Raw genomic sequence first — 24154 nt, forward strand, 5'->3', positions numbered from 1 at the left:
ATCTTGTTTTAATTAGTTACAAATTGACTTTATTTCACTAGATGATTTCCTGTCAGTATTATCTCTCACAAGTTCCCACAGGGTTAAATAATTTTGTTCAACATTAATATTATTTATTTGTTTAATCATTTTTTTCACATTTTCACTGCGTATTTCCAAGTGAACAAAAGTTTTCTGAACAAAAAACTGAAATTTTTGGAACGCTTGTCATGAGCAAACTCCTTTCACAACACATTCATATAAATATACAATCAAAGTCTGCTCCGAGTTTGTACGTTTCTATTTGTACATTTATATATTTTTTATTATTATATATGTGAAATTAAATCTATTTAATTTAATTCAAGTGATAATACTTATTTTATTCAACCACTAATATATAGTATACATATTATGCATATCACCAATATAATGACTGAATGACTGGAACAATTTCAAGATAAGCAAAACAACGACAGTTACCTTTCAAGTCACACATCGTTCTCCAAAGGGATTATGGGATATGACCTCATGATCAGGAGTGCTGAAGCCTCTCAACGAAGCTGCTGATTGGCCCTGTGTGTTGTGACAGACCTGGCCCCGCCCCGGCCATGCCTCACTGCTCACAGACTGCAGGCGTTTGTTTGGGAATTTTGTTGTTTTGGCTTCTTCTTTGTAGACTCCTGGGCTCCAGTTTTTCTGGAAATTATTGTACGGCTGTGGTTGGGGGGAGCATGTTGGTCACAGCATTGGTCACAAATTAACTGTCTTTAATTTAATTCAATTGATAATCCTTTTCTTGATTCAACCAAAATATTTTGCATATCACCACAAAACAAAAGTAAACATGGTGGAATTAATGCCATTCTATTAGCATTGCTGTATTTGTATAGTCCTGCTGTTATTTATTTAAATATATTCATTGTTACTCATTACTGGATTTGTGTTTGATTTTAGTAGGATGTGTGTGTGTGTGTGTGTGTGTGTGTGTGTGTGTGTGTGTATAAAGTTCCCCTGTTGTGTGGTTGGGACCCCCAGACTGGTGTGTGTTGGGGGATGTCCCTGCCAATGCTGGCTGTAGGTGTAAGCTGGCGGTTTTAGTTATGACTTTTATGATGACTTCTGTAGTTACAGGTAACCATTTAATTCATAATGTACAGTGATGCTTACTGCACTTTACTGCAGATGTAGTGAATACATTTTTACTACAGTTACACTGGTAAATCAATATAGGTTTATTTATTGTGCATGTGTGCATGTGATGAGACAAACCACCAGTGATTTGACTTAAACGTGGCTGTTCTTATGGAGATAATAGTACCTGTATCTGCGGGGCTCAATCATATTTTTGGTGGGATAGTGGTAATGTAGTAGTGTGTCGGTTTGTGTTTTAATAAATAAGTACAGTTCATCACAGGTCAATAAATACCTCACATTCACACCAGTGCTCTTGGGCACCGGAGCCACAATTCACACGGGTCCCATCCTCTCTCTGCGTCTCAGCAACAGTCCCTCACTACAACCTAATAGGGTTATTGATCTGAGCATCATCAGGCTAGCCCGGGCTGTCTTCACAGGGGAGAGGGAGACAATAAAGGAATGGACACAGGGAATTGACAGTGATAGGCTTCATAAACTATATGTATAAAAAAAATGTACTGATATATTGTACACAGCTCTGAATTTTCAAGTGTAAGCTCTGCTAAACCCTGATTCTTAAAATTCCCAACATGTACAGTACTGTGCAAAAATTTTAGGCAGGTGCAAAAAAAATGCTGTAAAGTAAGAATTAGACATGTTAATAGATTATATTTATCAATTAGCTAAATGCAAAGTGAGTGAACAGAAGAAATATCTACATCAAATCCATATTTCAAAACAGCATCAATTCTTCTATTTACACTTGCACAGTTTTTGAAGGAACTCAGCAAGTAGGTGGCCCAAACATCTTGGAGAACTAACCACAGTTCTTCTGTGGATTTAGGCAGCCTCAGTTGCTTCTCTCTTCATGTAATCCCAGACAGACATGATGATGTTGAGATCAGGACTCTGTGAGGGCCATACCATCACTTCCAGGACTCCTTGTTCTTCTTTACGCTGAAAATAGTTCTTAATGATTGTTGCTGTATGTTTGGGGTCGCTGTCATGCTGCAGAATAAATTTGGGGTCAATCAGATGCCTCCCTGATGGTAATGCATGATGGATAAGTATCTGCCTGTACTTCTCAGCATTGAGGAGACCATTCATTCAGACCAAATCCCCAACTCCATTTGCAGAAATGAAGCCCCAAACTTGCAAGGAACCTCCACCATGCTTCACTGTTGCCTGCAGACATTCATTTGTGTACCACTCTCCAGCCCTTCAGTGAACAAACTGCCTTCTGCTACAGCCAAATATTTCAAATCTTGACTCATCAGTCCAGAGCACCTGCTGCCATTTTTCTGCACCCCAGTTCCTGTGTTTTCGTGCATAGTTGAGTCGCTTGGCCTTGTTTCCACGTCGGAGGTATGGCTTTTTGGCCACAAGTCTTCCATGAAGGTCACTTCTGACCAGACTTCTCCGGACAGTAGGTGGGTGTACCAGGGTCCCACTGTTTTCTGCCAATTCTGAGCTGATGGCACTGCTGGACATCCTTCGATTGTGAAGGGAAGTAAGCATGATGTGTCTTTCATCTGCTGCAGTTCCCTTGGCCGACCACTGCGTCTACGGTCCTCAACGTTGCCCGTTTCTTTGTACTTCTTTGAGTTTGGCTGTTCCTCACCCAGTTTTATTCCTCCTACACAACTGTTTCTGTTTCAGTTCATGATTGTGTTTCAACCTACATATTGAATTGATGATTATTAGCACCTGTTTGGTGTAATTGTTTAATCATACACATGACTATATGCCTACAAAATCCCTGACTGTGTGCAAGTGCACCTAGAAGAACTGATGCTGTTTTGAAGGCAAAGGGTGGTCACACCAAATATTGATTTGATGTAGATTTTTCTTCTGTTCACTCACTTTGCATTTAGTTAATTTATAAATATAATCTATTAACATGTCTATTTTTGAAAGCATTCTTACTTTACAGCGTTTTATCACACCTTCCTAAAACTTTATGTAAGAAAAGACACTCAGTTCATCATGGTTAAATGTGATAAAGAAGTGAATGTTAGGTTTTAGGTGAGTTTTTGCCTGGAGTTTTAAGTGACACAGCTCAAAGTGGACAGACATGTGTAGACAGAACGGGCCACCGCTGAGAGAAACAGTAGTGGATACATTTTAAAGACAACCAAAAAAATTGAATCAATCAATAGTTCACACGGGTCACACTTCAGCCCATCCCACTGCTAACATTACAATGTGTTTTTAATTTGAAATGTTATCCTGCACTACTCAGCTGTGACTAACAGTAAACTTGATCATTACAAGGTTTCGGATCGACTTTTCCCGGAGTAATTCTCCGTGCCGTCTCGGTATTGAATAGCAGTAAACATGGCTTTACATTTAAATTATTGACTAAGATGCCCTGATTTCATTTCCTTTGACTGAGAGTTTGAGAAAGTCACAGAAGCAAGACCCTCCGTGTAACTGGGCTCTGGTGTCGCCTTCACTCTTCTAATGCCTACATGCGCTTTAATCAGCCTGCAAGGCGGGCTGTGACCCGGCGCAGTGCTGAGACAACTCAGTTTGATCTCTGAAAATGGAAACATTTTCCATGCAGTCTAAACATATCAATCACTGCTGCGAGTCACATTTATGTATACATACATGCAGATTCAACACAGACCACAAAACACAAATATACCAACAAACATATGTACTGTCAATTCCAGTGTCGTTTCATTTTCTAATTATGTATTTAATCCGAGTATAAGTGTCCCCCAGAAATACAAAGTGCGGATATATTTCCACACGCTTAAATATGAGGCTTTCTCTGGTATTCATTCAGTCATGTATTTATTTATACTTAATGTGGACATCTCTTTTACTTTTAATTGTGCCAGGTTTTCAATGCCAGACAGGGTGAAGGGTGAAAGGTTAAGAAAATGGCTGTGTGCATGCATATATTGCCTTTATTCTTTCTTTGTAAAGTTGATTGTATTGTTTGTGTCTTATGTTGTACATAAAAATAATAATGATGATTTACAAAACGGCACAGATAAGAAATAGCCCCAGGACCAGAAGTATTTCATATCCTGTCCGCTTTTATGTTGTCATACGGGTCTTTAAATAAACATATAGAAAACGGAGAGACAAATAAAGCTCCTACTCCAGAGATTAGTGCCTCCCATTCCTACTAATAGTGTTTTGCTCTAAAATTATGCATCTGATTGTTGTAGTGACACACAAATATCTTGCATGTATCGTTTATATATAAGTCCATGTAGGATCACATGTTTTTAAAGGAGATGGATGTGAAGTACTTGAATTGCTTACTTTCTTATTTGATTATTTATTTTCAGCACCTTTTTGGTGAATTGTACAGTGTTTTACATGTACTGTAGGTAACAATAAAACCAGAGTTTTCCACTGGATTCCACTGATACCTGCCGACTGCACTTCTCTTAATCTCTAAGGCATATAGACGCAGCCGACATGATGTAAAGGATCTAATTAGGGGAACCTGCCCGTAATGGGTTTAATTCTGGGAGAAAGTTTCACAGAGGTTAATACGTTTGTGGGAGGGTTTTTACTTATTATTTTTCTGACCTGACTTAGGTCATGGGAACAATCTAAATCAATTAGGACTCGGACTCATCGCCGTATAAATGAACGAAGACGAGGAATTCATTAGAGGAGAGCGCCCCTGTCTTTTTTTCTTTGAGTTTTACTTTCTGTTGAAGGAACAGTCAGAAACTTCATTGTGCACAAATTTGAGGTTTTATTGGTCTATAATACTGCAAATATTATTAATAATAATACTTTTAAATGTGACTAGTTAAACTAGTAAAATGTGAGATTTGGGGGAAGTGTGGAAGTCCTCTACAAAAAAAAATGACCTTAAAACCCTCTCTATATATAATATAAATTCTTTTGAATGCTGTAATATTGTGCCATGTGGAAATGGTTTCATAATATTTCTAAAAATATAATACAAGTAGCAATTTTGCTAATGGAATCTACTGCAAAAAAGAAAAATAACTTTTCTGCTGGAAAAAAGGTACATCTCTGCACATTTATTTTTAATCAATTCCAATATAGTGCCCATTCCAGTCCGTGTGCTGAGAGCCGGGGATGGGCTTTAAAATATATCTGAGCTCTGATATGAAGTGCTTACTTTTAAATTCTGGACCTCTATGTCTAATTTATGAAGATATAATTGTGGTTGAAGGACGTGCAGCGTAGAATGTGCCTCGGATTGTGCTCTAGTACATTTGCAACATTTGAACTTTCTGTTGGACAGAAATTACAGGCTTTCAGAGGAGAAGCTTTAAATGTGATTCTTTTGGAATCGGGGGTGGTTTTGAATCGCAGCTGACCCCATTTCAGTCTGGAGCCTATAATTTCAATAGTTCAACCAAAAGCTACATTATCAAAGTGAAACATATTTTCAGCTTTTTTTCCCTTCTAAAGTTAATTGAGCAATTTGTGAACTTTTTTTTTTTTTTGGCGTACCTATGATTTTTCACATCAATCTGTAACTGAAAAATCATTCATCAGTAAAAATGAACAAAAACGGTTAACATACATACTGGAATTCAATTGCTTATAGAAATAGCAGTAATTATATAGTCATAAATATAGACTAAATGTAAAGTAGACATGTTTCAAGTGTCCAAAGCTTGACTGTGTGATGGCCAGGCTGCTGTGGATGCTACTGTACAGATTGTTAGATTGTATTTGCACAGTAAGGATGATAATAGCGAACACTAATGGAATCCAGTCCATTTCCAAGAGTGCTGTTAGGTAATTCATCTTAATAAACACCTTTGTAAACCTCTGATGAATGCCCTGCCTGACTCGCTTATGGTAGAGTTGTGCTTCCTGGTTTCTGTTATTCATTTATTAGTGGGTGCAATTATTTAAATTTCAGTTCAGTCAGGTTTCGGGTCTCGGTTACGTAGGAGTCTGTCCGTCGTGCCAGTAAATTCAAATTAGATTTTGGCATCCAGGAGGGAGGAAAGCATTTTTAACAGAATTTACACTGAGGTTTTGATCCTTCTCAGAGATCAGTCTGTTAACCAAGAAGACATTTAATCCTCCCTATCTGAAAGGATAACATTATCCTATCTATTTAAAAAAACGTACAGCAACCAGAGTTTGATTTAGAGTTTATTTGCTTTCTTTTCTTCCTGGGATCTGCTCTAAAAGTGACTCCGTGACCTTTCGGCGGTAATTCTCGGTTCCTTTCATCGCAGGCTGACATGATTCAAAAATGCATATCCCCACAAATAAAACGAAAGGAGGGGAGATCAGGAAGAGGGATTGCAGTGCAGCAAGAAAGGATACACATTATAAAGAGCTTGGAGATATAATGTTCCCTAACAGCACCACGGCACCGCAGATTTAAACGTCCCCTCCGAGCAGACTTTGATTATTGCCCTGCTATACGTCTCTGACATGGCGGATGTCTTTATCTCGTCTCAGTGTAGCACCTGAGAAATCTCAGCGACTCTGAGCTGTATATAAAGATCTGCGAGTTACTAATATAATGCAAAAATAAAACACACACAGATCATTGAGTCCATTATTGTACAATAGATGACTGTCCTTTGGTTGATAGATATTTGAAAAGGAAACCACCACTTATGAGGAATTCAATAACACAAAATTCAATGTATCTGTTTTACTCACTTAATTTTTTAGTGAAACTCCCAACGCGTGCAATTAAAACAAATTCAATAATTATTACAGCTACAGTATTTCACTTAAGGAGTGGGGAGTGTAACTCATCCTCTCAAATCTCAAAACTAATTTCAGGAGGCACTCTTATTGACAAGTGGCCTAATGGAGCCAAAAGCTTTTCCCTTTATCACAGTAGGATCAGCAAATTCACAGAATAGCGATATATATATATATATATATATATATATATATTCAACAGTATTATTATCTGTATTTATACAGGCGTTATAAAGATTATGTTATAAAGATAAATTAAAAGTATATACAGTTTAATGTTATAACAAGTTAATGTTGGTGTTCATATTATTCCCGTTATTACCGTTCTAAGTCATATCCTGTGGAACACGTTCACAGCCCACTAACACACAGTTTATTGCTCCTTTAATAGGCCTCTGAACATGTATGCTTTTATACATGTTTGACTGTGCTCAGTCCTGCCCCGACAGCAGCCTCTGGATTTCCACAAAAACCACAACTGGGCCGGGGTCAGTTTTATAGGATTTTTTTAATGGGAGGGAAGGATATTTTGCAAACATAAGCCCATTAACAAGCAAGCAACAACTTATTAATATTTAATCCCAACAAGCCCTCATATCTCTCTGTTTAATGGAGGTTTCTCCCTGATGTATTTTAACATGATCTGCTTTTAGTCGAACATAAAGAGGCTCTGTAATGGAGGGAGAAGTGCTAATGCAACCCGATCGTGGCTCAGCTGTGGTTTCCGATGCTGCGCTGCAGTAAAGAGAGAAAGGGCAATACAGATTGAGTTACAGCACGGAGCTCGCCGAGGAAAGGGTGCGATGACCTGCCAGGGTTTAAGTGCAAGCTCCGAGTACATATTTGTGTAGGTCTCATAAAGAAGAGGGGGGGGGATCCTTACTGCGTCTAAGGGAGAATATTTAAGCACAAATCTGTTACTGTATCCCATTCAGTAAGCGGAAACGGGCATTTTAGTTGCAAAATGTGTGTGAATGGATTTGAATTGTTACTGAGGCTGGTCAACCCTATTTAGACTGATGAAACCATGGAGGTTTTAATATCACTTTTTTCTGTTCTCCAAAACTATATATGCTAACTGATGGATTAATGTATGTTGGCGATGCCACTCTCTGGCCACTATTGCCAGGGCTGGAGGTCACCCTATAAGAGCAGGTTCTTGTGGTGACCTGGGCATCTGTTAACGCGTCCCCCTCCGCACTGTTTAACTTCCTCTGCCCGACCCCTTTCTCAATACCCGGCCAGTGCACCGCATTTTTAGCAGATGCATTTAACAGATGCTTTATTGACTTACACAGCGCTTGGTGAACAATGCAAGTATTTTGGAAATGAACAATTAAACAGCTGCATAATCTCCTGGAGGAAGGCGATCCCAGCTGCTCCAGATCGCTGCATATATGAAGGTCTAGCCGCAGAACTGTCATGTAATACCCCGAATGAAATGGAAGCATATGATTTCGCTAATACAAAGAGAAACTAAACACCACCAGGGATATTCACTGTATCTGTGTTTCAGAGAATCCCAGAAGAGGGCCGTTTTATGTATCAATATTAATTTTCTTCATGTTGGCTGCAGTTTTTCTCGTTTGGGTTGAAAGGAGGACCCGCTATGTTTCCCTTAACGACAGAATATACAAGCAGAGGAGCCCAGCAACTGTTCTGTCCTGAACTTCGCAGGGTGTAGTTTCTTAGGTTTATTAGGTTTGAATCATAGGTTTTAGTTTTTTGTCTTTTGATTTGTGGTATTGAAAGTGCAACATTGTAACTTGTATTATGTTTGTAACTATTTGAATTGTACTGTAATTACTTGTATTTGAAGTGTGGCCAGCTTGTTCCATAACTCAAAAACGTCCTTGTCTCTTTTGTGACAACAGTTCCAGTTTGAGAGAACGTGTTTTTTTTTGCCCATGTTTTGGTTTTCAGTTGGATTTGTCAACACAGATTTGTAATTCTTCTCAATGACTTTAAATCCACCTCCCCTGCCCGTGGAGCAGGTCAGAGGCCCAGCCGCCGCTGCAGCAGGCTCCTCTCTGGATCCAGCTGAACGCTAATGATGGGGCCTCGCTGCCTGGGGGGCGACTGAGCATTATCTTGCGAGGCAGAGATACTGGGGGAAAAAAACCCACACCAAACAAATCCTTTTACTTCTGTCTCTAGGAACAGAGTATCTGAATAAAAAAGCAGGTCCTCCATCCTTTCCTAGGGCAGGCTTGCTTTCTGTTGTGTAGTTAGGCTTTGCAGCTCAATTTAATGCTTCTGATGTGTACAACGAGCTAATGTAGCTCTCCTTTTGTCTTGTTTAGCCCTCGGGGTGTCTGCTGTGTTTTCCTGTAGTACATTTTAATGCCCCTTCTTCCCCCACTTTCTCGTTTCTATTAAAGCATGGGTTTTAGTTTTATTCCCCCATGCCATACGAGCTAAACACTAATAACATACAATCTGAAACGATCTGAGCTCAAACATAAACCCATTAGTACTCATTTTGCAAGAGCTTTGTAGAATAATAACTTTATAATAAGTTATCCGTTTCATAGTTTTATTAGCAGCATGTTAGCTTCCTCTCTCATCAAGCATTCCTATCACAGCAAAGGTGAACATGGTGATATATGAGCAGTCAATGGGTTTATCTCTTATTGCTGTTGCTGTTTTAATTCAGGAGACATTGCAATACCGAATCGCTGGATGAGATTAAACATGTAGCTCTCTCATCTCTCCAGCCAGTGACAAGCTTGTCCCAATCTCTTTCGAAAGCCTTTAAAGGCAACAAAACCATCTCTTTAAACCCCATGCATGATACTTTTAATCCACGAGTTATCTAGGCATGGGGAATACGCACTTCACAATGTGTGTAGCCTTCCCCTACCCCCCAGCAAATGAAATGTATCGATCCACGTATGAGAAGCTCCCACACCGCTTCACACAGACCCAGCCTGTCCCCCGACCTTGCCACAACCACCCGACGACAGCCAGCATCCGCGGAGCACCTTTGAACAGACAGTAGACAGCAGAGACTCGTCTTGGGATTGTCAAATCATTGTGGCAAATTATAGCTCTGTTGCATCTCCAGGCCTCATTTGCAACTTCAAAAGGACTGCGCACAATTGGCACAATTAGCATAATTGAATAGCATTTACACTTCATTTGCCGTACTGTATACAAGCCGCATTTCACTCCCATCTCGGAGCGCTTTTCCCTGCTTTATATCCCGGGCGCTCCAAGGACGAGCAAGGCTTATGTTAAACAGCACCGCTTTGTGTCTGGAACAAGTAAACCAAATCAATTAAATTACAGCTTTAAGGGGGGAGGAAAAAGAGGTTTCATACAAGCAATTGGACGTGGAGATGCAGATGTATTTTATAAGGTGCCTGAATGTACATATTGTCGAGTTCCAGACCAGTGACAATGGCGGACTGGGTGGTGAAAAAGAAATGCATTGTCATGGTTGGGATGCCAAGGCAGGCCTGCTTCTGAAACACGCCAGATTAAAGCTGTAGACGTGCAGGGTGTCTGAGTCCCGGCCAGGCTGGTGGAAATGCACGGTCCTCAGCAGAAGACAGTTCACTCCAATGCGAGTGGGTGCCTGTTACTGTGAGAAAAGAGAGACACGCTGAGCTCATCCAGACTGTAATGGTGATGAGTTGCTCTCTTTAAAGTTGCTGCATCCCTGGCAATATCTGTGTACATATTTTGTTAAAAAAAGGAGGAATTCAATACAAAATCTCTTAACGAACACAGGCTTGATTTTCTGTCATGTGGGAAATATAGTCGGCTTTCTGTTGCGCTCAGAAGCAACAACATAATCTGTTACAGTTTAGATGCATTTATTTATGTAGGTATGCATTATTTTAAGCAAATAGATATTAAATGACACAAAACAAAACAACCCTGAGGTTTCAGTTTAATAAAAATGATCAGTTATTTCCACACATATTTATTGAAACACTTCAAATGTATGCAATTAATAAGAACCTAAATACTACTATAACATCTAGTTCAGTTGACTGAAGACGCTTATTTAACTCCCCTCTATTCAGAACCAGGGAGGGTTTGAGAAGATCCCCAGTTTAGCACTGGCTCACATTTCTTTAACCCATCGGGTCCCGGACAGACTGACTCCGGCTCTTGATAATCTGATGTGTGGAGTTATAGAAAGTTCTCTGGGCTCTTGCTGTACTGTTTGGACTTTCCAGAGCACTTTCTTACAAGGTCAGCTGTCATCCCACATTAAACCATTTGTATTCAGTTTTTAAAACACTGAAAACAGGCAGTTCGTTTCTTTAGGGTTAAAGCTTGTTTATCTCAATTACGGCTTTTCTGGAGACTCCCGACAGAGGGTGTCAGGACTTCTAAGGCTCTTATTGGGGGAAATAAGCGAGAACAGGCTTAACTGGAGATTTTACTTCAGGTGCCAAGCTAAAACAGTTGGGAGACTCTCTATTTAGCAAAATAATAAAGATATACCAATTCAACTAGAGCTATTGAGGGGTGAACTAAATCACAAATCCTGACTGTTAATAATTGTGACACTTTTCGTGTGAATATCAGCGTATGGACACATAACACCGGCTTCCTGTGTGAGGACAGATGCAAACTCTCTCCGCCTGGCACTGAGACAAGGCAGTGCTATCTATTGCATATGCCCTGCTCTGTGACGAATAATTCAAGTTTAACTGCATTTAACTTCATTCCCAGAGCATTACTGGAATGACAGAATAAATCAAATTGTGCTCTGCAAACGCAGGACCATTAAAGGCCATATTCAACATACTTGTATTGTTTTAATCCACACATACATAGAACATGCTTAGTCATATGAATGAGCACATCAGCAGACACCGTTATTATTCTTGCTTCTGGATTCATTATGCACAGAGGCTGGCTGTCCCTGGGGCGGCGCTTGCTAAGTCTTTCTACAGCACTAATGAACTCTTCTCTTAATAAGACACTAATGCAGCACTATAGGGTATTTGGTTTCCTTTCAGGTTGTCTTTAACCGTGTGAAGGAAACCTGACTCTGTGTGTAAGACATTAACTGTACATTAAATATCGAATTATACACTGCCTGAAGGCGATATCGGGGGCAAAAACATACATAGAATATCTTTAGAGATTTCCACTTCAAATATCCCCAAGACAGCGTGTGTATTTCTTTCTTTTCTCCCCCCTTTTCTCAAGAAGTGCCAGAGCATGAAATACAATGCAATCTAAATTCATTATCGCCTGTCATTTTGTTTTTACAGTTCAGTTATTATCATTTACCGCTTTATTAAAATATATGCCTATCAGTTATTTCACTGCTTGTGTCATTGGCTGCTTCATTAAGTTAATCGGGTGTGAAAGACCTTGATCGGGCCCGAGAGTTCACCGGTTGAACGGCTGGTTGAGACAATGTTTGATTTGCACACAGGGAGGGGCGTTGGCCTTCTTGTTTTGTTTAATCACTCATAGACAAGTTTGTCATTTCTAAGGCAACTTGCATTTCAAAAAGAGAATGAGATTAAATAGTGTAAAACATGCTCTAACAAATTAACTACAAACTAACATACAAAAATCAATGTGCTGTTGAGATGCTAAACTACAATACAAGAAGGAAGGAAATGAAATGCAGATTTAATGTATGCTTGGATAGATGTGACTGAGTCTGTTCTTCTCTATCAGATGGTGTGATTTCTGTTTACAGGGTCTGGCAAATAATGAGAGAGAGAAATGCAAGAGGAAAACAATGATGCCTATTTGATATGACATCCTGTTTATGAATTTAGTTTGTTCTCTCCTATACAACCCTTCTTCATTAAAAGCTGGCCATGAAGTGGTACGACTCGATGGAAATACTTTCTGTAGAGCAGCTTTGTGGTGATGTAGTTTCCACCTGGCTTCACTGGGCACAGACTGGTGTGTGAATAGGCGTTGTAGGTCTACAGGAATCAAATGTTTTCAGAAGGTTTGCTCACTGCAGGAGTTTAAAAAAATTGTCCTAATCCTCTCCAGAAACATATTAAGATCTGAGTTTACTTCCTGGAGACACATTCTTCATGCAAAGTATTTTTTCAATTTACATTTTCATTCGGGTCAATTGCCCAAGCGTGGCCGAGTTCGACACCCAACTGTTAAACTGTTAAATTGTGGTTTAAGTACACGACTGGCAATGCCACTCGCTCCCACATGTTTTCTTGAAAAGCAGTAACACTTGCAGCCTTTTGCACATATTGTGTTGTATTTCTCTCCAATCCAAACCCACATTTACCCCCAGTTGTTTATGATCTATACACAAGGAGCTAGATAATAATAGTAATAGCTAATCCCTTACAGAGAAAAACTTCTAAATTAAATTTAAGAGGTTTAGTGGATTTGTCTCTGATATAATACAAAGATTAACCACCAGATTATAAACTTTAAGATGTTGTAGTTGAATACAGAGCAAGATTAAAACAAGGACTATTATGTGTATTTTTGTTCTTTATTGTGTTAGTACTCTTTTCTCAAGAACTGTTAAGTGGATGTAATTTGCTTACTGTATGTCCCGAGTTTACAGGAGAGTTTAGGGATTGATCTGCTTCATAGAAATCTGAAGCTTACAGATCCTTAATCAGAAACACTGCACCAGTCGGAGGAAAAAAAGCCAGAAAGAAAGACTGTGTTTCACTCCGAGGATGAAACACAGCCGCCATTCCTCCCCAGTAATGTTTGACCACAAGAATTCGGAGGAACGGGGACAGGGAGGGAGTCCAGACCTTTATCTGACAAACGAATCGTTGCAGGGGAGTAATTTTAGGAGAACAGGTTTTCTTAATCAGCAATTTGGACATGCAGTCTTTAGCAGACACGACCCTGGCATGAAATTACGTTTTAAGGATGATTAATTAATTGAGAAATGGACACAATGGACACAAAAATGTTATTTGTTTCAGCAGGTAGTGTTCAGAGGTTTATTTCGGTGGCCGGTGAACCCTCCCGATATTTGATTTTCTCTCTCGGAGACTAACAGCTTTTGAAGCATGTTTGATTGTGTTGTGCTGACTTTCTCTGCTAGTTAGGTTTCAAACCACACGACGAAATGTTTGAAGAGACTAATATATCCCCCCTGCCCCCCCAAGTCAAACATGACACGAGTCTTATCATTTGGTAACGCGATAGTCCTGATCGTTGCTGGAAAAAAACTAAAGTGCGGTCTTTTGTGAGGGAAAAAAAAAAATCTTTATCTGTCCATGTTTTTTTCACCTCCTTCGTCAGGAATTGAAATATTTCCAGCGCAGAGCTGAGGGCATCTCGCGTCGAAGCCCAGCTGCCCTCGCCAGCAACAGGATAGAGATATAAATGTCAGCCTCTTCAGAATTCAAGCTTTTGATTCCCTGGCCTTCCCCGGGCACAGCTCTCGACCCCAGACCACATTTTAGATTCGGTTTTTATTTTCAGTTAGCAAAACAACTTCAGCTCAGGCTGACGCAACACACTGGATATAAACCTCTTAAAGAAAATGCTTCTTTGAACAATTACGGCCAGAGTTGACCACCATTTCATTTCAGCTCGAGTCCCATCCTCTCCCTTGTCAATCGTCCCAGTTGAGAACAAATGGCCGAACCCTAATGATCGGGGACTGAAAACCAAACCTCCGCACAGACCAGCCGCTGTTTTTCACCAGGCCCAGCTGCTCCACGATTTTTTTGTGTAACTCTTTTCAAATTAATTAACACTTGGTGCGAGTGACCACACTGTCATCTCAATGCCATGTCGTTCGACCGTAATTGCTGGGCTTCAGTATCAATGCAGTGGCTTTGGGTAAAACTGTATTTCTATTTATATTAGAGGAAGAATAAAACTACATTTATGTATTAAAACACAACAGGATTAAACAGAAGTGTGGTAATTGTAAATATATTTTAGTTAAAACCAAGATAGTCTAAGAAAAAGCTCTTCAAGTGCAGATATGACAGCATGGAGTTTCTTCTTTTCCTTGCATAACATTTTGTGATATATTATATTATACATTAATGCTAAGCATAGCCATAAAATCATCTCTGTTTTCCCATCAAGCCCCAATCTTTCTTAAGGCGATGCAAAGGCTCTTTAAGTCAAAGCATAAAAAATCTCCCATCCAAGTGTTTTTCAAGTTGTATGAAAGTGTACCGGACCCCTCATCTGTGTTTCATTTAATTCTGCTCCACAGAAAGCACACTGTTGATATCCTGAAAATCAATCTCCGGCAGCACATCCACATCAGTCCCGTTTAGGTCGGCTTAGAGGGAAAGGGAAAACAAAGCAGAACAAATTGAAACCAGCGTCGCGACTCTGCTGCTGTGTGGGTTAATATGGCCATCGTGGTCCTGACAACTCTTTTCACCCCAGAAGGAACTTGCGAAACTTACACTAATAGTCTGAACATGGAGAATATTCTGAAAAGGTTTTTTGGATCACGAGGTTGACACCGTGTACAAAATATGTGTTTCCTGTGGGGATGGCCTTAACTAAAAAGCAAACATTCACGCCAATCTGTATACAGACATGTATTTTCAGATTCGCTGACCCTTTATCAAGTAAAATAGAGTACAGCAAAGAGAACATGCATAATCTGTAAAGTATAATTAGCAGAGACAGCTCTAAAGCGATTCCAGTGATTTGGGTTTGTGTTTCACTGCAGTGTCATGAGGCATAACTTTGCTAGTGAAGAGAAATAAGAAAATATATTACCTTTTGCTTGTTACTAACACTGACATTTTCATTCGCAGCTGCTTATTACAGCACTGGCATCATAAACCTTAATGATCTTGAGTCAGGAAGCTTCTTATGTATCAAAACTCATATACATTTCTAAATAAGGATTATTATTCATGATAATAACAACAACAACAACAATCACAATAATAATAATGATAATAAAACAAACAGGTTTGCTTTTTAAACCACACATAAATGAACCAGAAGAGTCTTTACAGTCATCTTTAGCACTGTTTTATACAACTGACCTGTAGCTGGTTAGGAAATGATTTTAGCCTTTTTCCTATATTCAGTTAATCATAAAATAAAATATCAATATATGTAGATGGTTGTTGAACTTTATTCAGGTGACTTATTTAATTAAAGAGCTGACTATATGTGTGTATGTATATTAAGGAGCTGGGTTTTAATAAGTGAACCACTTGGTGGCAGCAACATATAAAAGTTGCAACACTTTCAGTGAACTTGAAAAAGTTGGCAGAATTCAGCTCTGTGCACTTGAGCTGAAATGTCAATATTACATCATGAGACTGAGCTCTGGGACTGGCGACGATTACAACAACTACACAAGCTTTACTGCCCTTTCATTTGCGTTTCGGAACCTTTTGTGATTTCTTGACCTAGATTTGGGATTTTATCTATGTATGTATCTATCTATCTATCTATCTATCTATATTTACAATTTACATACATAGATATAGTCTGTAAAAAAAAAAAAAAACACAATCTGATCAATTTTAGTTTTTTATGCTTTATTTCTGTTCTTTTTTAGGAAGGTAAGGCTTTTCAGACTGCTCTGCGTTTGAGATTTCCTCCTGCAGTCTGTCTATGAATCAGACGTCGTGTTTTAAATGGAAAATATTATGTTGCTCCGATGAAATGTAATTTTATATGTATGAAAGAAATCAAGGAAAACGCAGAGTGACTTCAAGGTTGAAATGCAGGAACGTATTTGTCAGGATCAAGCGCAATCAAGACACAGCAGGGCTGCGCTCACAATTAGAGGCCCCGGTCTTATGCGCTCTGCATAAATGTGCAAATTGCATTTGAGCTGCACAAGCAAATGGTAAATACTGTTTCTCTGATCATTTTCTAATTTGAATTGATTGCACAGACATTAGAATACATGTTTCAAAGGAAAATTCCCCTTTATTTTTTTATTTTTTTATTTAAATGAGACAAAAAATTAAGAGTGATGTTCGAAACTATTGTATTTGCAAAGAAACAACCAGGTAGAAAGTGAAAGTATGGGTGGTTTGGGGTGCATCCTCATTATGCTTATGTGTGTGTCTAATCACATGGTACATTTCTCAGTGGTTAACCCTTATCTTTACTAATACATTGCTAACAGCACCAAGAAGCTGTACATGCCTAATATTAGTGCTTTATAGATGTGTTTGTGGGTTTTTTACTGGGTGCTAAAGAAGGTCAAAAGTGCAACAACAATGTGGCAATTCTTGAGGTTTCTTACAGTTGATTTCTATCTCTCCTTCCGGTAAACATTTGCCTGGTTAACAATTTCTACAAGGGATGCTGTTATTTCACCCAGTGAAGCCCATTTGGAATGAAAATATTTAGTTCTTAAAGGAAAAAAAGAACCATTAGACACAAAATTACAGATTTGTCATGATAACCTACCTTGTCACAACAATTAATATGAATAAATGTGCTTGCCTCATAAGCACTTGCCGTGAGTAGTACGACACTTGAAGCGCCGTGCCTCACACTCCAGCCGGGAGCGTGGCGTGGGCCGTATCTACGTGCCCTCACAGGACATCTCCACCCCAGCGCTGTTAAAGCAGATTCATGAAATCAGCCGCACAAGCAGAGGCACATTATTCTCATTTAGTTGCTTACAGAAGAAAAATGAATGCATCTCTTTATTTTCACTCACAAGACCTCGTGTGATTTATTGGAGCGTCGACAGGCCAGTGTTACACTTCCCCCGACCGGCACCGTGTTGTATTTGTGTTGTGCAACCTTTGGCTTCATATTTAGAGGTGTTCCTGCCTATATGGTAACGTATTGTTAACTAGTGGGGGCAATAGTGTCCTCTTTCCCTGCCAGACCAAGCTAAACAAAACAGGAGCATGCTGGGAAAGAGACGGGCGGCTCAGATTCGAGAGGTGTTGGGTGACGTCCCCTCTCTCATTACTCCTCGGACGGTTGTTAATTAATTACCAAACTGTAACGATGTGGCGCTGCGAGGAGCGAGCTGTAATCCAATGCATAACGCATCGACTCGAAGCCTTGTTTGTAGCACTTAGTAGGTTTGCGGTAAGTTCCCCGCCCGGACGTCTCTGTGCTTGATTTCCCGCTCTGAACTTTGACCGACCCCACGGACAACACGGGTATACTGTTCCGTGAACTCGGACGATAACAGAACCCGGCTCTCTTGTTTCGGCCATGGCATGCACAGTGCACATAACACTACAAAGAAATCCTTAAACATCTTAGAAAACCCTGAGTGCCCAATATCTGGCCCAGCAGTTATGAGGTTTGGAGTGGATTTGCTCCTCGGGCTCTCACACAACGGAGATATTTCTATAGCCCTCCACTCTGGAGTCCATTTTTGTTCACCCCGTTTAGTAAGACGCCCCTCTCCATGTCCGTTGTGATGTCTGTGCTGCGAGGCGCCGATATCGCTGCTGTGGGACGACATGGAAAATAAAGCGATAATGCTAGCGCCGTCGATCAGACCACATGATCAATACTGCCCCTGATTATGCTGTAATCTATGAAGAGAACTGGAGATACATCCATGGCAGAGGGATCGAGAGCTTTTAAACATCTTCCCTGAAAAGCTGCCTGGGAACCGCAGACTGCATTGGGACGATCACAGTGGTTAATACACTGTGGATCTGAACTGGATTTCTATACTGTCAATGCTTTTCACAGCTGTAATATCAGACTTGTTTAAAATAATGCCTAACAATGTTTTTAGGCATTTGTCAACAACCTATGAATCAGTTTGCTTGTTATATTAATAGTGCCTTACCATGTGCAAATAATATGTGTATCAGCTCTTCAATCACAGAAAATGTATAACTTTTTATCTTTATCCACAAACAACTTTTAAAAACTGAAACTGTTGGCTTAATGTGCTATACAGTACTGACTGACACAAGGTTTGTTGTTTTCTTTTTCCTCACTGGTTTAAATAAAACAGTTGAAGGAAAGCGGACTGTTGTTGTTGGCTTCTTTTGCCATCTTTCAGAAGTTTCGTACTTTGTTATGTAATTGTTTATAATGAAAAATACCGCTTTAAACCCGGAGTTCGCAGCCATGTGATGCATGTAATCCGAAACAATGGCATTATGTCCTTTTAATGTCAGAAATCGACATTTCTAACATTCGGTAAGTTGAGCCTAAGACTCTTTGAAAGGTTCAAAAGTATATCGGTCGTCTCTTCATCACATCTGTGGGATATAATAATAATAATTACATAAAGCTTAAACAGGAAAGGCCTGTGGCAGGGCTCAGTGGTAAAGCCAAACCAGCCAGCAGGTTACCGAGGCCAAACGCCTGATTTTAAATAAACTGTGTAGAAAAAACACTTGACAAGGAATTAATGAGAGCTTGAACTGTGACTCGGTGCTGGAGCCATTTGTTTAAACACCTGAGCACGTGTGTAATGGCAGTGTTTGGAAAATATCATTTGTTTTTGGACCGCAATTGTTCAGATCTGTCATTCACGGACAGCCACCCCCCCACACACGCTGGTACAGTGTATCCAGTCTCCTTTTCCATCTCGTGTAATTAATTTCGGTGCTCTTTGTAACAGCTGCTGACTTGTTTTATTCAGTGTCTGTAGTTATGTTTTATTCTCCGCAGCCAAAGGGCAGATTCCTGGGAAACATTTGCTGTTCTCTATACAAACGACTTTTGTACCGAGCATGGCTCTCTCAGTTTGAGTTGAATCGATAACTCACACATTGGAGAGCGTAGTTAGGAGATGCTAAGCCATATTTTACACATTTAAAGTGTGGAGAAGAGTTTCACATGACCCGAGAGGACGTTGAATTTGTGTAACGCTAATTACGGTGTCTGCTACCATTGCAGCACTCTCAACAAATGTGCAGTCGACCTATTTCTGTTTGCAGATATTATTTTTGTCCCCTATTTGGGCTTCGTAACACCGCGGGCTGATTTTAATATGCAACAAAGTGTGTAACAGTACACAAAGGAGCCATATGAGAAGAAGTAGAAAGAATGAGAGCCGTATTCCGGAATATGAGAGAAAAGAATATTCTTAGAATTGAGTTTGGCTTCCCTTTGAACAGCTGCAGCTTTTATTTCATAAGCAGAAACTAAACCTACATCTTTTACCCATACATCAAGTAACAACACTCTTCCAAGATGTTTTATGAATAAAGAAAAACTCTATAAATCAGTTTGCTGGATACAGTACTGTGTGAACGCATGGCTGTTGGCACTGAGAATTCCCACAACACATTCTTACACCAGCAGAGAGGTAAATTAAATCAGGGAAGATGACCCACTTTTCAATAAGCATTTGCCAAATAACTTTTTACTACCCCCCCAATAAAATTACATCTCCCAGAGTGACTGGATATAATTAATATAAACAGATAGATTGGTCTATGTGTGATACTTGTTGAAAGGTTGTACTATTTGTCTTGTTTGTAACCATATTGTTAATTGTTACTCTATTTCAATGTTTAATCTGCTTCTAATCCCCCTCTGCTGATATCAGATCATTAGGTGAGAGAACTGGACATGTTGGTGCTGTTGCCTTGTGCTTGTGTAGTAGAAAAGGCAACACACAAGTATACTTGTTATACGGCAAATATATCAAGTCCTCTGGTATCAGAGATGTCACGGCCGTGATGAATGAACTAAGTCAAGTCCATCGCCAGTTGTAAAACTAATACATTAAGGCAAAACAAGAGTCGTAAATCAATAAGTAAACTATTGATTTCACATTTATAAGGAGGAAATACAAGTCTGAACAAGTTCCAGAGTTGCTTCTTTTTTTCCAAAGAGAGGCGTTAACACATCGATTGATTTTAAAACCCCGGCCTCCCCGCTGTGAGGTCTTCCAATAGGTATTGTTTTCACCTGAAAATATTCCACATAATTGGAATATATTTCTTCTCATTCGATATAAATCAGACCTGTCCGGGCCCTACAGAAAGAACTTGTCACTGTAATTTGCGGTGAGGGATGTATCGGGTTTGAGCCACGCAGGGATACAGCGGCGATCTAATTGGAATAAATGTAGCAGTTGCTATGAAAGTGCAAGCAATTACATCTTTAAACAGTGCACTGCATTCACAGGGCTCTGACATAAATTACTGTAATAGGACTCTTTCCAGACATCTGAGTCGCTGAACAATTAATGCACTGATCAATCAAAAATAAAACTAACAGGTCTCCGTTTTAAAGGTCTGTTCCTGGCCCTTGCCGCGCTTGCTCTGGATATCGGTCCATTCCTTCGGGTTACGTCGCTGATATCCGGTGTTTGCCGCGACGACGGTGGAGGCTCGGCCTTGGCATCGGCCCGGTGACGTGGTTTGGAGAGATGGCAGCTCGTCTGTGCGGTGACGCATCGCCCGCTCTGAAGGGGTTCACGGAGAGTACGTCTGGGTGTATCTCAATCAGCCCACGACCGGCGTCTAATTAGACCACAATGCGTCCCTCTCTTTCTCACAGGCATGAGATCAGCTGTGCTGGGCCCAGTGTTTACGATTCCCCCGGTTCTGTGATCTGATTAGACATTGTTAATGGGGTAGAAGAAACGAATTGAGGCACAGCGTTGTACCTTTAGCTTGGGAGAGAAAATCTGCGTTGGTGGTGTATTGTACGCAACACCATATTAATCACGTTGCTGCTTCCAGTTTGCACAACTCTAGAGGGCATACATACATACATTATATATATTTATACCGCGAGGGGAATTTCGGGAACAACTCGCGTTCAAGCCTGGCTTCCCACCCCTTCCTAATCTCTGGCTCGAAGCGCAAACTTTAATCATGGCGGCTGTGTTTTAAAATGTGTTTGGCTTTCAGGCCATGCTGTACAAATGTATAGATTCATCGCATCTGAATATCAGTCTCTATAAATGAATGAAATGAACCTCTGCCAAATGAGCGCCGCGGTGACGCCTCCCCGGCGCACTCTAATGACATGTGACAGGTAATTACACTCTCAGATGAGCGGGGGGTGCGAGGAGCGGCGTTCTGCGTTCGTCTGTTCATAGCGTGGGCTGTGTGCTCTATAACTGATGTGACTTTTGGGGTTGTGTTTGTTTTTGTAATAATGCATTCTGTATCGCTGTACTCAAAACCCTGCAGTATGATTAAAGGAGAATTATTCCAGGTGAGGCAGAGATAATCATGTAAACTCCACTATCTTTATCTTTATACTTTATTTGGTTCAGAAGCTCTTTGAAGCTCAGGGAGATTGATTTAGGCTGAGTATCCAAGTCGAGACATTCCCGAAGCTACCTTGAACCTGCCAATTGGAAAACCTGTTCACAAACTATTGCAGATATGAGTGTAACAAAAACAACACGGGTCATTTCCTGACAAATCTGACTTAATGACCAATTAGATCTGTGCTTGATTTGTCAGGGTCTTGTTGGTGAAATTGGAATAGGCAACTTTAGAAAGTATCGGACATGCTGATGTGAATTGCAAATAACTGTTGGGTCTGGACACCAACAACAACAACACAATGTGCCTGTTTACTGTGTACAGATGATACAATATTAAACTCGCTCTAAGCATGATTGGGAGTTCACGAAGATTTGAAGGGATTCTACTTCTTTGGAGGATGTATTTATTATATCTTTTGAAAATGTATGTTTATAACAAAGGATTTAAAGATTTCCACGGGACAATCTGGTCTGCATCTCCACAGCACTGAAACTACAGGAAGTCGATATTCGAGTGAGACACAATCTTGACAAGATCAGATCAAAGTCCACACACATGGGACAAGAGTCCAGCTAAAGAGAGGGTTAAATGTTATCGGAGTCTCTTGCACAGGATGTGACAAATGTGCTCAGAAAATGACAACCGTGTTTTATCAGGTGTATCTTCGCCTTGCTGTCAAACTGGACGTCCATTTGTTAACACCTTGGCCTGGTGAGATATCCGCTGGTGTGTACAATACCTCTCATACTTTCATCAAGAAGAAAAGGACAGTCACACGTTCTAACACAAGCGTAACACGACATGTTCCCAATCCTGTTCGTCTGACGGTTTGGCCTCCTCCGATACCATCAGGACCACATCCACAGGGAAAGCCTGAGCCGAGAGAGAGAGAGAGCGAGGGAGAAAAGGGAAGGCTGTCAAAAGACCGCAGATTGATTGTACGGAAGGTGGCTTATTTATGTAGAGCCCTAATCGGAAAATCACAGGATGAATTAGCAACAAGCTGGCAAGTCACATTCCCTGAACCTCTGAAAAACTCAAACAGAACAGAAATAACGCAGGGCAATAAATCACTCTCATGGTGTTATGATATATAGGTCAATGTGCCATTCCTATTGTGGGATTAATGTGTTTCTCTAATATTAAGGATAAGATTGAGCATTTCTCTGGAGGACTAGCTCTGGCAAGTGCGACTGGGCTTTTATTAATCCTTATACGGTGTCATACACATGGCAAAGTGTCAGCATCCATACAGGACTCCTCTCGGCATTCGCAACTTCTTACAACGCAGAAAAACAACGTACTTCATGCGTGTGAGCTTTTCTTATTATGCTTTCATTTGACCTGGAATAATCAGAGTCATTTGCAAACAAAGAGGGCAGAGAAAACAAATAAAACACTTTCGGCCGGGGAAAGTGTAACATCTGTCCGCGGCGGCTGTAATACGAGACCGGCGATCTTTTCTCACTGGAAGAAAAATGGGCATCTCAGCATTTGAAGTTGCAGAGACGTAATTGTTTGCTGAGAAAACATTCCTTATGAGTCACAACGGGCATAAAATATACATACAAATCAAGCTCCGAGGCACAAATATTTTTCCTAAAATAGCGTGATCTCTGTCAAAATCCTTTAAAATGTCTGGCACTTGAGCTCAGGAAATTAATTATCCCTGTTCTCTGGCCTAATACAGTCATTTCATATCCTAATTGACCACGTAGGACTTCTATCTTCTGCAGTGTTGATAACTGCATTCCTGTGTGAGATTCCCAGGCAGGGCAGACAGATTAGCGTGTGCTGGGGAGACTGCGGTGGCGACTCGCCAGATAATACCGGTTCACTGCATCTCTCTCGGTCCCCGATGAACGGCTCCGATCACACGATAACGCCTTCGGTTCAAGAGGGTGACCTGCTATGAGTCCGGGATCTCCTGTAATTACCGATTTTGAATCTGCCCCTGGATTAGTTAGTGAACCTCTCATAATGCTTCGAAAGGCTGGAGTTGCTGCAGTGAGACGATGCGAAAGACTCGCAAGACCTTTGCAGTTCAGCTGATGATACTAAGTGGACTTGATTGTCAGGTTGTTTTAAATCTCCCCAGCGGCGTCAGAAAACACAAAAACAAAACTAATCAGACGATTGCTCTGGCTTTTGAATTTGGGGGAACGTATTAATTTATTTTAAAGAATCATACAGTTGGCCATCTAGATAGACTCCTTCTAAGAGACAACATTTTC

Source organism: Amia ocellicauda, chromosome 10 (assembly GCF_036373705.1).
Source record: "Amia ocellicauda isolate fAmiCal2 chromosome 10, fAmiCal2.hap1, whole genome shotgun sequence".
In the NCBI taxonomy this organism is placed as follows: domain Eukaryota; kingdom Metazoa; phylum Chordata; class Actinopteri; order Amiiformes; family Amiidae; genus Amia; species Amia ocellicauda.